This window comes from Musca domestica, unplaced genomic scaffold, assembly GCF_030504385.1.
Source record: "Musca domestica strain aabys unplaced genomic scaffold, Musca_domestica.polishedcontigs.V.1.1 11, whole genome shotgun sequence".
NCBI lineage: Eukaryota > Metazoa > Arthropoda > Insecta > Diptera > Muscidae > Musca > Musca domestica.
The window spans coordinates 467,181-484,331 of NW_026712133.1; the positions used below are offsets into that span (position 1 = coordinate 467,181).

A 17,151-nucleotide genomic window follows, 5' to 3' on the forward strand; every position below is an offset into this window, starting at 1 on the left:
AAAACCTGCAAAAAGAAATAAAAATATCATAAATATTAAATTTGATGAAGTTATAAAAAGTAATAATAGCATATATGTCGTAAAAAACAAATGAGTAATGACAAAAAATGTAAAATTGTGTCCCTCCGTTACTAATCGGATTGAATTCATCTGGTCAAATTACTCACAGGTATCATATTCCTCAGATAGAAACTATTTCGCCGGGTATTATATTTCTTATTGGTTTTAGCGGGACAGTAAATAATAAATCTTTAAACGGAACATTTTTAATAGCATTACAAAATGTCAACCTGCGTATTAATGACAAATTTTACAAAAGTTCAGAAGCTTCATTTTCAATAATTAGTCCACCAACAATACAGCGAACGCCCAACGAAGATGAATTCGTAAATCGTTTATCTTTGGAAATGTTAAACTATTTGCTATTTGAAAATATACACAGACAACCAGCCACTCACATATGCTCTAAGTAAAAAAAACTACAATAGCAAAATGAAGCGATGGAAAGCCATATTTGAAGAACACGACTGCGAACTCTTTTATAAACCAGGAAAGAGTAATGTAGTGGCAGATGCTCTTTCCAGAGTACCTGAAGTGTCACAAGTTAATTCTATGTCGGAAATGACTAATAGTGACGATAGTTCCTCACATAACCTTATTTATAGTGTCGAAGCACCAATAAGCGTTTTCAATAATCAAATAAACTTTGACCATAATGCAACAAACTTCTATAAATTTGATATAATATTCCCAACCATCCACAGGCATACTCTTCCAGAAACAGATTATACCCCTAAACAACATAAAAATACTTAAATGCCTCTATAATAAATGACATTAAAGCACCCGAAACATTAATGGGAAAATTCAAGAAATTTTTCCACAACACTTTGCAAGATATCGTATTAGATTTTCAAGCCTCCAAGTAGAAGACAATACCCAACAGGATGAAATAATTATCAGCACACGCAGAAGAGCGGATAGAAATGCCAGAGAAAGTAAAATACAGAGTCTCCAAAATATTATTTTCCCAGCTTGAACAATAAAATCAACGGAATAGTCAAGCAATGTACTTTTGCTAAGGAAACAAATACGACAGGTATCCACCGGAACCTGAACTAAGGGCAACACCAATACCCTGATATCGTGGAGAAATCCTCCATATTGATATTTTTGAAACGGAAAATAAACTTGTCGTCACAGCATTGGATAAATTTTCAAAATACGCACAGTGCAGGATTATAATTTAAGAGCTATTGAACATGTAAAAGAACATTTAAGAGAATTAATATTTTTATTCGGTGTTCCAAAAATTATAGTTGTTGGTAATGAGAAATCTTTTAATTCAGCTTCAATAATTTTTATGTTACAACGAGTGTTGAGAACGGTCAGCTGAAATTATGCGTTGCCTTCGAACTGAACGGACATACCCTACATTTATAGAACTTTTAGACAGAGCAATTTATGAATACAATTACACAATACATAGCACAACAGGACAAAGACCACTCGAGGTATTTTTCGGACGACGAAATACCATAGACCCCTTACATAATTAGGAAATATAGTACATAAAAGCAACATCAAAAGCTGAATTAATTTTTATATATTTCTTTTTACAGAACATTAACGTTTCACTGTATTTTCACAAACCAACACACACTTTTTTAACTTCACACAATCATACCTTGTATCTATAAATAATGGACTATCAAAATTCAGGATGGAACTTTCAACATTATTCACATCATAGACATAAAAAGATACAGAAACCTCGTTGAGGACATGCAATGGACAATTACACAAACCATTCCTAAATCTAATCCTTTTTTCCCACTCCTAACGCATGAAATATCAGAAATACACAATATCCTTGCAACCATAGAACCAATAGGAAGAAAGAAAAGAGCAATTAATATGATAGGCACTGCCTGGAAATACATCGCGGGATCTCCGGATCACGACGCTTTTGAATTAATTACAAACAATTTAGACCAAACAGTCCAAAACAATAACCAACAAGTAATAATAAATGGCATTTTTACAGGAAGGTTACAAAAACTAACTCAAATTACAAATCAAATAGAAAAAGCCATAAAAAAAGGTAACAACTATGTAAATGAAGCTGCACTCAGCATGCAAATAAAACTGAGATTTACAAAAGAAGAACTAACAAATATAAAATTTGGAATACAATGGGCTAAGCTAAATATTGTAAACAAATTTTTATTAAATAAAACAAGAAATGACAATTGCATTAGAAAAAATAAAAAACGATAATATTACTGTAACATCAATAGAAGAAGCCCTAGAATTTGCAAAACTGAAGGTAGTGTATAATCAATAAAAACTTTTATATGTTATTAAATTACCTCTAACTAGTAAAGAAAACTTTCAAAATTTTTTTATAAAACCTGCAAAAAGAAATAGAAATATCATAAATATTAAATTTGATGAAGTTATAAAAAGTAATAATAGCATATATGTCGTAAAAAACAAATGAGTAATGACAAAAAATGTAAAATTGTGTCCCTCCGTTACTAATCGGATTGAATTCATCTGGTCAAATTACTCACAGGTATCATATTCCTCAGATAGAAACTATTTCGCCGGGTATTATATTTCTTATTGGTTTTAGCGGGACAGTAAATAATAAATCTTTAAACGGAACATTTTTAATAGCATTACAAAATGTCAACCTGCGTATTAATGACAAATTTTACAAAAGTTCAGAAGCTTCATTTTCAATAATTAGTCCACCAACAATACAGCGAACGCCCAACGAAGATGAATTCGTAAATCGTTTATCTTTGGAAATGTTAAACTATTTGCATATTAACAGTACTAAGTCCATCCATGAACTAAGTCGGAATCAGTTGTTAATAAATTTACCTGTTTTTCTCTATTTTCGATTTTTGATTTAGAAAACCAAAAATTCCTAACTAATCATGCCCAAAATCAGAATATTCAGCCAATTAAAAAAGCTATTATCAAACAACTCCGTCTCAAAGATAAGATATAATTTTCAAAGGAACAAACATCAGTTCAATCCAAACATAGCCTACATACCTAATCCACAAAATCTTCGTAAAATAAACAATAATTATAATATGCGTGTACCAAGTTTCGGCCTCCCAAGACATCCTCCACCACGCCCAACGGCACCAAATCCAGCGGAGCCAATGGATGTCTATCGCAGTTTCGATCACAACAAATCAATTACGCAAATAGACCAACTCAAAATCAATTCTTAAGTAAAAGACCACCCAATCCACCATCAAAACAAAACATTTGTCCACCGAAAGCCCAACGAACATTCCATATAAATACAGATACAGGAAATACATTCGAGCCCGACAACATTAATTACGAAGATTATGTTGAAGAACTAGAAACACCACAAAATTACCACCAAGATCCGGAAAACTATTTCAATGTCCTTTATCTAGAAAATAATATTCCAAACAATGAAGCAGATTCCGAACTTGATGACATTCATTTTTTAGAATTGTGAATGTCGCTTCTATATTTTGAATGTCAGACGAAGAACGGGAAAATCTTAAGAATCTCAATAGACACGGGATTTAGTAAAAACTACATTCAATCGGACTTAGTAAAAAAATTTTAAAAAAATCCATTCTTTGCAAAATCTGTAGCAGGTGATGTAAAAATCACATCACACACATACATAAACCTTTTCAAACTAGGCGACAAACTTAAACTCTATCTAATGCCTAGTCTAAAATCCTTCCACGGCATTCTCGGTAACGACAGTCTAAAAGCCTAAGACGCAGTTATTTACACAAACAAGAATTACATGATAGGGAGAATATGCTACGTATATATCGGTGATATAGTTATAAACAGCAACTTCGAAGATGACCACATTCGGGATATTCATAATATCTTCAAAACGTTAGAAGAAGCTAATATGAAAGTCCAATTGGACAAATGTCATTATATCCGAATGCTGGTATAAAAACCAACCCAAAAAAGCGGAAGCTATTGCAAACTTTCGACAACCTAGAACTTTTAAACAACTTCGAACCTTCCTAGGCCTTGCGCTATATTATTGCCGTTTAATAAAAGATTATAAAAAATTGGCAAAACCGCAGACGTCACTTTTGAGAAGTAAACAGGGTCTAATATCGAAAAGACAATCGTCTAAAATTCTATAGAATTTAATGCAAAAGCGGTAGAAGTTTTTACAAAGATAAAAAATTCCTTAATATCAAGTGATATTTTGTTGTACTATCCAAATTATGAGAAGCCCTTCGAGCTAACAACTTATGAGTCAGATTATGCCCTCGGAGCAGTTTTGTCTCAAGGAAATAAGCCCATTACCTTTATATCAAGAACTTTGAATAAAGCAGAAGAGCATTACGCTGCGAATGAACAGGAAATGCTCGCTATTATATGGGCCCTTAACAGTCTTAGAAATTTTCTATATGGAGCGGCAAAAGTGAAAATATACACAGACAACCAGCCACTCACATATGCTCTAAGTAAAAAAAACTACAATAGCAAAATGAAGCGATGGAAAGCCATATTTGAAGAACACGACTGCGAAATCTTTTATAAACCAGGAAAGAGTAATGTAGTGGCAGATGCTCTTTCCAGAGTACCTGAAGTGTCACAAGTTAATTCTATGTCGGAAATGACTAATAGTGACGATAGTTCCTCACATAACCTTATTTATAGTGTCGAAGCACCAATAAGCGTTTTCAAAAATCAAATAATCTTTGACCATAATGCAACAAACTCCTATAAATTTGATATAATATTCCCAACCATCCACAGGCATACTCTTCCAGAAACAGATTATACCCCTAAACAGCTAAAAAATACTTAAATCCCTCTATAATAAATGACATTAAAGCACCCGAAACATTAATGGGAAAATTCAAGAAATTTTTCCACAACACTTTGCAAGATATCGTATTAGATTTTCAAGCCTCCAAGTAGAAGACAATACCCAACAGGATGAAATAATTATCAGCACACGCAGAAGAGCGGATAGAAATGCCAGAGAAAGTAAAATACAGAGTCTCCAAAATATTATTTTCCCAGCATGAACAATAAAATCAACGGAATAGTCAAGCAATGTACTTTTGCTAAGGAAACAAATACGACAGGTATCCACCGAAACCTGAACTAAGGGCAACACCAATACCCTGATATCGTGGAGAAATCCTCCATATTGATATTTTTGAAACGGAAAATAAACTTGTCGTCACAGCATTGGATAAATTTTCAAAATACGCACAGTGCAGGATTATTATTTAAGAGCTATTGAACATGTAAAAGAACATTTAAGAGAATTAATATTTTTATTCGGTGTTCCAAAAATTATAGTTGTTGGTAATGAGAAATCTTTTAATTCAGCTTCAATAATTTTTATGTTACAACGAGTGTTGAGAACGGTCAGCTGAAATTATGCGTTGCCTTCGAACTGAACGGACATACCCTACATTTATAGAACTTTTAGACAGAGCAATTTATGAATACAATTACACAATACATAGCACAACAGGACAAAGACCACTCGAGGTATTTTTCGGACGACGAAATACCATAGACCCCTTACATAATTAGGAAATATAGTACATAAAAGCAACATCAAAAGCTGAATTAATTTTTATATATTACTTTTTACAGAACATTAACGTTTCACCGTATTTTCACAAACCAACACACACTTTTTTAACTTCACACAATCATACCTTGTATCTATAAATAATGGACTATCAAAATTCAGGATGGAACTTTCAACATTATTCACATCATAGACATAAAAGATACAGAAACCTCGTTGAGGACATGCAATGAACAATTACACAAACCATTCCTAAATCTAATCCTTTTTTCCCACTCCTAACGCATGAAATATCAGAAATACACAATATCCTTGCAACCATAGAACCAATAGGAAGAAAGAAAAGAGCAATTAATATGATAGGCACTGCCTGGAAATACATCGCGGGATCTCCGGATCACGACGCTTTTGAATTAATTACAAACAATTTAGACCAAACAGTCCAAAACAATAACCAACAAGTAATAATAAATGGCATTTTTACAGGAAGGTTACAAAAACTAACTCAAATTACAAATCAAATAGAAAAAGCCATAAAAAAAGGTAACAACTATGTAAATGAAGCTGCACTCAGCATGCAAATAAAACTGAGATTTACAAAAGAAGAACTAACAAATATAAAATTTGGAATACAATAGGCTAAGCTAAATATTGTAAACAAATTTGTATTAAATAAAACAAGAAATGACAATTGCATTAGAAAAAATAAAAAACGATAATATTACTGTAACATCAATAGAAGAAGCCCTAGAATTTGCAAAACTGAAGGTAGTGTATAATCAATAAAAACTTTTATATGTTATTAAATTACCTCTAACTATTAAAGAAAACTTTCAACATTTTTTTATAAAACCTGCAAAAAGAAATAAAAATATCATAAATATTAAATTTGATGAAATTATAAAAAGTAATAATAGCATATATGTCGTAAAAAACAAATGAGTAATGACAAAAAATGTAAAATTGTGTCCCTCCGTTACTAAACGGATTGAATTCATCTGGTCAAATTACTCACAGGTATCATATTCCTCAGATACAAACTATTTCGCCGGGTATTATATTTCCTATTGGTTTTAGCGGGACAGTAAATAATAAATCTTTAAACGGAACATTTTTAATAGCATTACAAAATGTCAACCTGCGTATTAATGACAAATTTTACAAAAGTTCAGAAGCTTCATCCAAATATATTTCCCAGCATTAAATCCCGATTAATTTTAAATGACTTCGTGAACCCAGGCAATGCTTTGGGCGTGTAGACAAAATTAACAAGAATTAACATATATATATATATATATATATATATATATATATATATATATATATATAGCATGTAACGATATATATATATATATATATATATATATATATATATATAATTCTTCTTCTATTGATGTTACAGTAATATTATCGTTTTTTATTTTTTCTAATGCAATTGTCATTTCTTGTTTTATTTAATACAAATTTGTTTACAATATTTAGCTTAGCCCATTGTATTCCAAATTTTATATTTGTTAGTTCTTCTTTTGTAAATCTCAGTTTTATTTGCATGCTGAGTGCAGCTTCATTTACATAGTTGTTACCTTTTTTTTATGGCTTTTTCTATTTGATTTGTAATTTGAGTTAGTTTTTGTAACCTTCCTGTAAAAATGCCATTTATTATTACTTGTTGGTTATTGTTTTGGACTGTTTGGTCTAAATTGTTTGTAATTAATTCAAAAGCGTCGTGATCCGGAGATCCCGCGATGTATTTCCAGGCAGTGCCTATCATATTAATTGCTCTTTTCTTTCTTCCTATTGGTTCTATGGTTGCAAGGATATTGTGTATTTCTGATATTTCATGCGTTAGGAGTGGGAAAAAAGGATTAGATTTAGGAATGGTTTGTGTAATTGTCCATTGCATGTCCTCAACGAGGTTTCTATATCTTTTTATGTCTATGATGTGAATAATGTTGAAAGTTCCATCCTGAATTTTGATAGTCCATTATTTATAGATACAAGGTATGATTGTGTGAAGTTGAAAAAGTGTGTGTTGGTTTGTGAAAATACAGTGAAACGTTAATGTTCTGTAAAAAGAAATATATAAAAATTAATTCAGCTTTTGATGTTGGTATTTCGTCGTCCGAAAAATACCTCGAGTGGTCTTTGTCCTGTTGTGCTATGTATTGTGTAATTGTATTCATAAATTGCTCTGTCTAAAAGTTCTATAAATGTAGGGTATGTCCGTTCAGTTCGAAGGCAACGCATAATTTCAGCTGACCGTTCTCAACACTCGTTGTAACATAAAAATTATTGAAGCTGAATTAAAAGATTTCTCATTACCAACAACTATAATTTTTGGAACACCGAATAAAAATATTAATTCTCTTAAATGTTCTTTTACATGTTCAATAGCTCTTAAATAATAATCCTGCACTGTGCGTATTTTGAAAATTTATCCAATGCTGTGACGACAAGTTTATTTTCCGTTTCAAAAATATCAATATGGAGGATTTCTCCACGATATCAGGGTATTGGTGTTGCCCTTAGTTCAGGTTTCGGTGGATACCTGTCGTATTTGTTTCCTTAGCAAAAGTACATTGCTTGACTATTCCGTTGATTTTATTGTTCATGCTGGGAAAATAATATTTTGGAGACTCTGTATTTTACTTTCTCTGGCATTTCTATCCGCTCTTCTGCGTGTGCTGATAATTATTTCATCCTGTTGGGTATTGTCTTCTACTTGGAGGCTTGAAAATCTAATACGATATCTTGCAAAGTGTTGTGGAAAAATTTCTTGAATTTTCCCATTAATGTTTCGGGTGCTTTAATGTCATTTATTATAGAGGGATTTAGGTATTTTTTAGCTGTTTAGGGGAATAATCTGTTTCTGGAAGAGTATGCCTGTGGATGGTTGGGAATATTATATCAAATTTATAGGAGTTTGTTGCATTATGGTCAAAGATTATTTGATTTTTGAAAACGCTTATTGGTGCTTCGACACTATAAATAAGGTTATGTGAGGAACTATCGTCACTATTAGTCATTTCCGACATAGAATTAACTTGTGACACTTCAGGTACTCTGGAAAGAGCATCTGCCACTACATTACTCTTTCCTGGTTTATAAAAGATTTCGCAGTCGTGTTCTTCAAATATGGCTTTCCATCGCTTCATTTTGCTATTGTAGTTTTTTTACTTAGAGCATATGTGAGTGGCTGGTTGTCTGTGCATATTTTCACTTTTGCCGCTCCATATAGAAAATTTCTAAGACTGTTAAGGGCCCATATAATAGCGAGCATTTCCTATTCATTCGCAGCGTAATGCTCTTCTGCTTTATTCAAAGTTCTTGATATATAGGTAATGGGCTTATTTCCTTGAGACAAAACTGCTCCGAAGGCATAATCTGACTCATAAGTTGTTAGCTCGAAGGGCTTCTCATAATTTGGATAGTACAACAAAATATCACTTGATATTAAGGAATTTTTTATCTTTGTAAAAACTTCTACCGCTTTTGCATTAAATTCTATAGAATTTTAGACGATTGTCTTTTCGATATTAGACCCTGTTCACTTCTCAAAAGTGACGTCTGCGGTTTTGCCAATGTTTTATAATCTTTTATTAAACGGCAATAATATAGCGCAAGGCCTAGGAAGGTTCGAAGTTGTTTAAAAGTTCTAGGTTGTCGAAAGTTTGCAATAGCTTCCGCTTTTTTGGGTTGGTTTTTATACCAGCATTCGGATATAATGACATTTGTCCAATTGGACTTTCATATTAGCTTCTTCTAACGTTTTGAAGACATTATGAATATCCCGAATGTGGTCATCTTCGAAGTTGCTGTTTATAACTATATCACCGATATATACGTAGCATATTCTCCCTATCATGTAATTCTTGTTTGTGTAAATAACTGCGTCTTAGGCTTTTAGACTGTCGTTACCGAGAATGCCGTGGAAGGATTTTAGACTAGGCATTAGATAGAGTTTAAGTTTGTCGCCTAGTTTGAAAAGGTTTATGTATGTGTGTGATGTGATTTTTACATCACCTGCTACAGATTTTGCAAAGAATGGATTTTTTTTAAATTTTTTTACTAAGTCCGATTGAATGTAGTTTTTAATAAATCCCGTGTCTATTGAGATTCTTAAGATTTTCCCGTTCTTCGTCTGACATTCAAAATATAGAAGCGACATTCACAATTCTAAAAAATGAATGTCATCAAGTTCGGAATCTGCTTCATTGTTTGGAATATTATTTTCTAGATAAAGGACATTGAAATAGTTTTCCGGATCTTGGTGGTAATTTTGTGGTGTTTCTAGTTCTTCAACATAATCTTCGTAATTAATGTTGTCGGGCTCGAATGTATTTCCTGTATCTGTATTTATATGGAATGTTCGTTGGGCTTTCGGTGGACAAATGTTTTGTTTTGATGGTGGATTGGGTGGTCTTTTACTTAAGAATTGATTTTGAGTTGGTCTATTTGCGTAATTGATTTGTTGTGATCGAAACTGCGATAGACATCCATTGGCTCCGCTGGCTTTGGTGCCGTTGGGCGTGGTGGAGGATGTCTTGGGTGGCCGAAACTTGGTACACGCATATTATAATTATTGTTTATTTTACGAAGATTTTGTGGATTAGGTATGTAGGCTATGTTTGGATTGAACTGATGTTTGTTCCTTTGAAAATTATATCTTATCTTTGAGACGGAGTTGTTTGATAATAGCTTTTTTAATTGGCTGAATATTCTGATTTTGGGCATGATTAGTTAGGAATTTTTGGTTTTCTAAATCAAAAATCGAAAATAGAGAAAGACAGGTAAATTTATTAACAACTGATTCCGACTTAGTTCATGGATGGTCTTAGTACTGTTAATATGCAAATAGTTTAACATTTCCAAAGATAAACGATTTACGAATTCATCTTCGTTGGGCGTTCGCTGTATTGTTGGTGGACTAATTATTGAAAATGAAGCTTCTGAACTTTTGTAAAATTTGTCATTAATACGCAGGTTGACATTTTGTAATGCTATTAAAAATGTTCCGTTTAAAGATTTATTATTTACTGTCCCGCTAAAACCAATAAGAAATATAATACCCGGCGAAATAGTTTCTATCTGAGGAATATGATACCTGTGAGTAATTTGACCAGATGAATTCAATCCGATTAGTAACGGAGGGACACAATTTTACATTTTTTGTCATTACTCATTTGTTTTTTACGACATATATGCTATTATTACTTTTTATAACTTCATCAAATTTAATATTTATGATATTTTTATTTCTTTTTGCAGGTTTTATAAAAAAATGTTGAAAGTTTTCTTTAATAGTTAGAGGTAATTTAATAACATATAAAAGTTTTTATTGATTATACACTACCTTCAGTTTTGCAAATTCTAGGGCTTCCTCTATTGATGTTACAGTAATATTATCGTTTTTTATTTTTTCTAATGCAATTGTCATTTCTTGTTTTATTTAATAAAAATTTGTTTACAATATTTAGCTTAGCCCATTGTATTCCAAATTTTATATTTGTTAGTTCTTCTTTTGTAAATCTCAGTTTTATTTGCATGCTGAGTGCAGCTTCATTTACATAGTTGTTACTTTTTTTATGGCTTTTTCTATTTGATTTGTAATTTGAGTTAGTTTTTGTAACCTTCCTGTAAAAATGCCATTTATTATTACTTGTTGGTTATTGTTTTGGACTGTTTGGTCTAAATTGTTTGTAATTAATTCAAAAGCGTCGTGATCCGGAGATCCCGCGATGTATTTCCAGGCAGTGCCTATCATATTAATTGCTCTTTTCTTTCTTCCTATTGGTTCTATGGTTGCAAGGATATTGTGTATTTCTGATATTTCATGCGTTAGGAGTGGGAAAAAAGGATTAGATTTAGGAATGGTTTGTGTAATTGTCCATTGCATGTCCTCAACGAGGTTTCTGTATCTTTTTATGTCTATGATGTGAATAATGTTGAAAGTTCCATCCTGAATTTTGATAGTCCATTATTTATAGATACAAGGTATGATTGTGTGAAGTTAAAAAAGTGTGTGTTGGTTTGTGAAAATACAGTGAAACGTTAATGTTCTGTAAAAAGAAATATATAAAAATTAATTCAGCTTTTGATGTTGCTTTTATGTACTATATTTCCTAATTATGTAAGGGGTCTATGGTATTTCGTCGTCCGAAAAATACCTCGAGTGGTCTTTGTCCTGTTGTGCTATGTATTGTGTAATTGTATTCATAAATTGCTCTGTCTAAAAGTTCTATAAATGTAGGGTATGTCCGTTCAGTTCGAAGGCAACGCATAATTTCAGCTGACCGTTCTCAACACTCGTTGTAACATAAAAATTATTAAAGCTGAATTAAAAGATTTCTCATTACCAACAACTATAATTTTTGGAACACCGAATAAAAATATTAATTCTCTTAAATGTTCTTTTACATGTTCAATAGCTCTTAAATAATAATCCTGCACTGTGCGTATTTTGAAAATTTATCCAATGCTGTGACGACAAGTTTATTTTCCGTTTCAAAAATATCAATATGGAGGATTTCTCCACGATATCAGGGTATTGGTGTTGCCCTTAGTTCAGGTTTCGGTGGATACCTGTCGTATTTGTTTCCTTAGCAAAAGTACATTGCTTGACTATTCCGTTGATTTTATTGTTCAAGCTGGGAAAATAATATTTTGGAGACTCTGTATTTTACTTTCTCTGGCATTTCTATCCGCTCTTCTGCGTGTGCTGATAATTATTTCATCCTGTTGGGTATTGTCTTCTACTTGGAGGCTTGAAAATCTAATACGATATCTTGCAAAGTGTTGTGGAAAAATTTCTTGAATTTTCCCATTAATGTTTCGGGTGCTTTAATGTCATTTATTATAGAGGCATTTAAGTATTTTTTAGCTGTTTAGGGGTATAATCTGTTTCTGGAAGAGTATGCCTGTGGATGGTTGGGAATATTATATCAAATTTATAGAAGTTTGTTGCATTATGGTCAAAGTTTATTTGATTATTGAAAACGCTTATTGGTACTTCGACACTATAAATAAGGTTATGTGAGGAACTATCGTCACTATTAGTCATTTCCGACATAGAATTAACTTGTGACACTTCAGGTACTCTGGAAAGAGCATCTGCCACTACATTACTCTTTCCTGGTTTATAAAAGAGTTCGCAGTCGTGTTCTTCAAATATGGCTTTCCATCGCTTCATTTTGCTATTGTAGTTTTTTTTACTTAGAGCATATGTGAGTGGCTGGTTGTCTGTGTATATTTTCACTTTTGCCGCTCCATATAGAAAATTTCTAAGACTGTTAAGGGCCCATATAATAGCGAGCATTTCCTGTTCATTCGCAGCGTAATGCTCTTCTGCTTTATTCAAAGTTCTTGATATAAAGGTAATGGGCTTATTTCCTTGAGACAAAACTGCTCCGAGGGCATAATCTGACTCATAAGTTGTTAGCTCGAAGGGCTTCTCATAATTTGGATAGTACAACAAAATATCACTTGATATTAAGGAATTTGTTATCTTTGTAAAAACTTCTACCGCTTTTGCATTAATAATATAATAATATAGCGCAAGGCCTAGGAAGGTTCGAAGTTGTTTAAAAGTTCTAGGTTGTCGAAAATTTGCAATAGCTTCCGCTTTTTTGGGTTGGTTTTTATACCAGAATTCGGATATAATGACATTTGTCCAATTGGACTTTCATATTAGCTTCTTCTAACGTTTTGAAGACATTATGAATATCCCGAATGTGGTCATCTTCGAAGTTGCTGTTTATAACTATATCACCGATATATACGTAGCATATTCTCCCTATCATTTAATTCTTGTTTGTGTAAATAACTGCGTCTTAGGCTTTTAGACTGTCGTTACCGAGAATGCCGTGGAAGGATTTTAGACTAGGCATTAGATAGAGTTTAAGTTTGTCGCCTAGTTTGAAAAGGTTTATGTATGTGTGTGATGTGATGTTTACATCACCTGCTACAGATTTTGCAAAGAATGGATTTTTTTTAAATTTTTTTACTATGTCCGATTGAATGTAGTTTTTACTAAATCCCGTGTCTATTGAGATTCTTAAGATTTTCCCGTTCTTCGTCTGACATTCAAAATATGGAAGCGACATTCACAATTCTAAAAAATGAATGTCATCAAGTTCGGAATCTGCTTCACTGTTTGGAATATTATTTTCTAGATAAAGGACATTGAAATAGTGTTCCGGATCTTGGTGGTAATTTTGTGGTGTTTCTAGTTCTTCAACATAATCTTCGTAATTAATGTTGTCGGGCTCGAATGTATTTCCTGTATCTGTATTTATATGGAATGTTCGTTGGGTTTTCGGTGGACAAATGTTTTGTTTTGATGGTGGATTGGGTGGTCTTTTACTTAAGAATTGATTTTGAGTTGGTCTATTTGCGTAATTGATTTGTTGTGATCGAAACTTATCACACAATAAATTGTTAATCCAATAATATATAGAATTTTCCATATATTTATTCCAAAGTAATCAATTCTCATGAAATCCAAATATATTTCCCAGCATTAAATCCCGATTAATTTTAAATGACTTCGTGAACCCAGGCAATGCTTTGCGCGTGTAGACAAAATTAACAAGAATTAACATATATATATATATATATATATATATATATATATATATATATATATATATATATATATATATATATATATATATATATATATATATATATATATATATATATATATATATATATATATATATATATATATATATATAGTTTTTAATAAATCCCGTGTCTATTGAGATTCTTAAGATTTTCCCGTTCTTCGTCTGACATTCAAAATATAGAAGCGACATTCACAATTCTAAAAAATGAATGTCATCAAGTTCGGAATCTGCTTCATTGTTTGGAATATTATTTTCTAGATAAAGGACATTGAAATAGTTTTCCGGATCTTGGTGGTAATTTTGTGGTGTTTCTAGTTCTTCAACATAATCTTCGTAATTAATGTTGTCGGGCTCGAATGTATTTCCTGTATCTGTATTTATATGGAATGTTCGTTGGGCTTTCGGTGGACAAATGTTTTGTTTTGATGGTGGATTGGGTGGTCTTTTACTTAAGAATTGATTTTGAGTTGGTCTATTTGCGTAATTGATTTGTTGTGATCGAAACTGCGATAGACATCCATTGGCTCCGCTGGCTTTGGTGCCGTTGGGCGTGGTGGAGGATGTCTTGGGTGGCCGAAACTTGGTACACGCATATTATAATTATTGTTTATTTTACGAAGATTTTGTGGATTAGGTATGTAGGCTATGTTTGGATTGAACTGATGTTTGTTCCTTTGAAAATTATATCTTATCTTTGAGACGGAGTTGTTTGATAATAGCTTTTTTAATTGGCTGAATATTCTGATTTTGGGCATGATTAGTTAGGAATTTTTGGTTTTCTAAATCAAAAATCGAAAATAGAGAAAGACAGGTAAATTTATTAACAACTGATTCCGACTTAGTTCATGGATGGACTTAGTACTGTTAATATGCAAATAGTTTAACATTTCCAAAGATAAACGATTTACGAATTCATCTTCGTTGGGCGTTCGCTGTATTGTTGGTGGACTAATTATTGAAAATGAAGCTTCTGAACTTTTGTAAAATTTGTCATTAATACGCAGGTTGACATTTTGTAATGCTATTAAAAATGTTCCGTTTAAAGATTTATTATTTACTGTCCCGCTAAAACCAATAAGAAATATAATACCCGGCGAAATAGTTTCTATCTGAGGAATATGATACCTGTGAGTAATTTGACCAGATGAATTCAATCCGATTAGTAACGGAGGGACACAATTTTACATTTTTTGTCATTACTCATTTGTTTTTTACGACATATATGCTATTATTACTTTTTATAACTTCATCAAATTTAATATTTATGATATTTTTATTTCTTTTTGCAGGTTTTATAAAAAAATGTTGAAAGTTTTCTTTAATAGTTAGAGGTAATTTAATAACATATAAAAGTTTTTATTGATTATACACTACCTTCAGTTTTGCAAATTCTAGGGCTTCCTCTATTGATGTTACAGTAATATTATCGTTTTTTATTTTTTCTAATGCAATTGTCATTTCTTGTTTTATTTAATAAAAATTTGTTTACAATATTTAGCTTAGCCCATTGTATTCCAAATTTTATATTTGTTAGTTCTTCTTTTGTAAATCTCAGTTTTATTTGCATGCTGAGTGCAGCTTCATTTACATAGTTGTTACTTTTTTTATGGCTTTTTCTATTTGATTTGTAATTTGAGTTAGTTTTTGTAACCTTCCTGTAAAAATGCCATTTATTATTACTTGTTGGTTATTGTTTTGGACTGTTTGGTCTAAATTGTTTGTAATTAATTCAAAAGCGTCGTGATCCGGAGATCCCGCGATGTATTTCCAGGCAGTGCCTATCATATTAATTGCTCTTTTCTTTCTTCCTATTGGTTCTATGGTTGCAAGGATATTGTGTATTTCTGATATTTCATGCGTTAGGAGTGGGAAAAAAGGATTAGATTTAGGAATGGTTTGTGTAATTGTCCATTGCATGTCCTCAACGAGGTTTCTGTATCTTTTTATGTCTATGATGTGAATAATGTTGAAAGTTCCATCCTGAATTTTGATAGTCCATTATTTATAGATACAAGGTATGATTGTGTGAAGTTAAAAAAGTGTGTGTTGGTTTGTGAAAATACAGTGAAACGTTAATGTTCTGTAAAAAGAAATATATAAAAATTAATTCAGCTTTTGATGTTGCTTTTATGTACTATATTTCCTAATTATGTAAGGGGTCTATGGTATTTCGTCGTCCGAAAAATACCTCGAGTGGTCTTTGTCCTGTTGTGCTATGTATTGTGTAATTGTATTCATAAATTGCTCTGTCTAAAAGTTCTATAAATGTAGGGTATGTCCGTTCAGTTCGAAGGCAACGCATAATTTCAGCTGACCGTTCTCAACACTCGTTGTAACATAAAAATTATTAAAGCTGAATTAAAAGATTTCTCATTACCAACAACTATAATTTTTGGAACACCGAATAAAAATATTAATTCTCTTAAATGTTCTTTTACATGTTCAATAGCTCTTAAATAATAATCCTGCACTGTGCGTATTTTGAAAATTTATCCAATGCTGTGACGACAAGTTTATTTTCCGTTTCAAAAATATCAATATGGAGGATTTCTCCACGATATCAGGGTATTGGTGTTGCCCTTAGTTCAGGTTTCGGTGGATACCTGTCGTATTTGTTTCCTTAGCAAAAGTACATTGCTTGACTATTCCGTTGATTTTATTGTTCAAGCTGGGAAAATAATATTTTGGAGACTCTGTATTTTACTTTCTCTGGCATTTCTATCCGCTCTTCTGCGTGTGCTGATAATTATTTCATCCTGTTGGGTATTGTCTTCTACTTGGAGGCTTGAAAATCTAATACGATATCTTGCAAAGTGTTGTGGAAAAATTTCTTGAATTTTCCCATTAATGTTTCGGGTGCTTTAATGTCATTTATTATAGAGGCATTTAAGTATTTTTTAGCTGTTTAGGGGTATAATCTGTTTCTGG

The 17,151-nt window shown here is 32.0% G+C and overlaps 1 protein-coding gene across 9 annotated transcripts in view; it reads left to right on the forward strand.

Moving 5' to 3' along the window:
- The window catches only part of LOC131805907 (uncharacterized), a 496,437-nt gene that overhangs the window by 30,270 nt on the left and 449,016 nt on the right, over positions 1-17,151 (forward strand). The gene's annotated exons all lie outside the window — the stretch shown is intronic.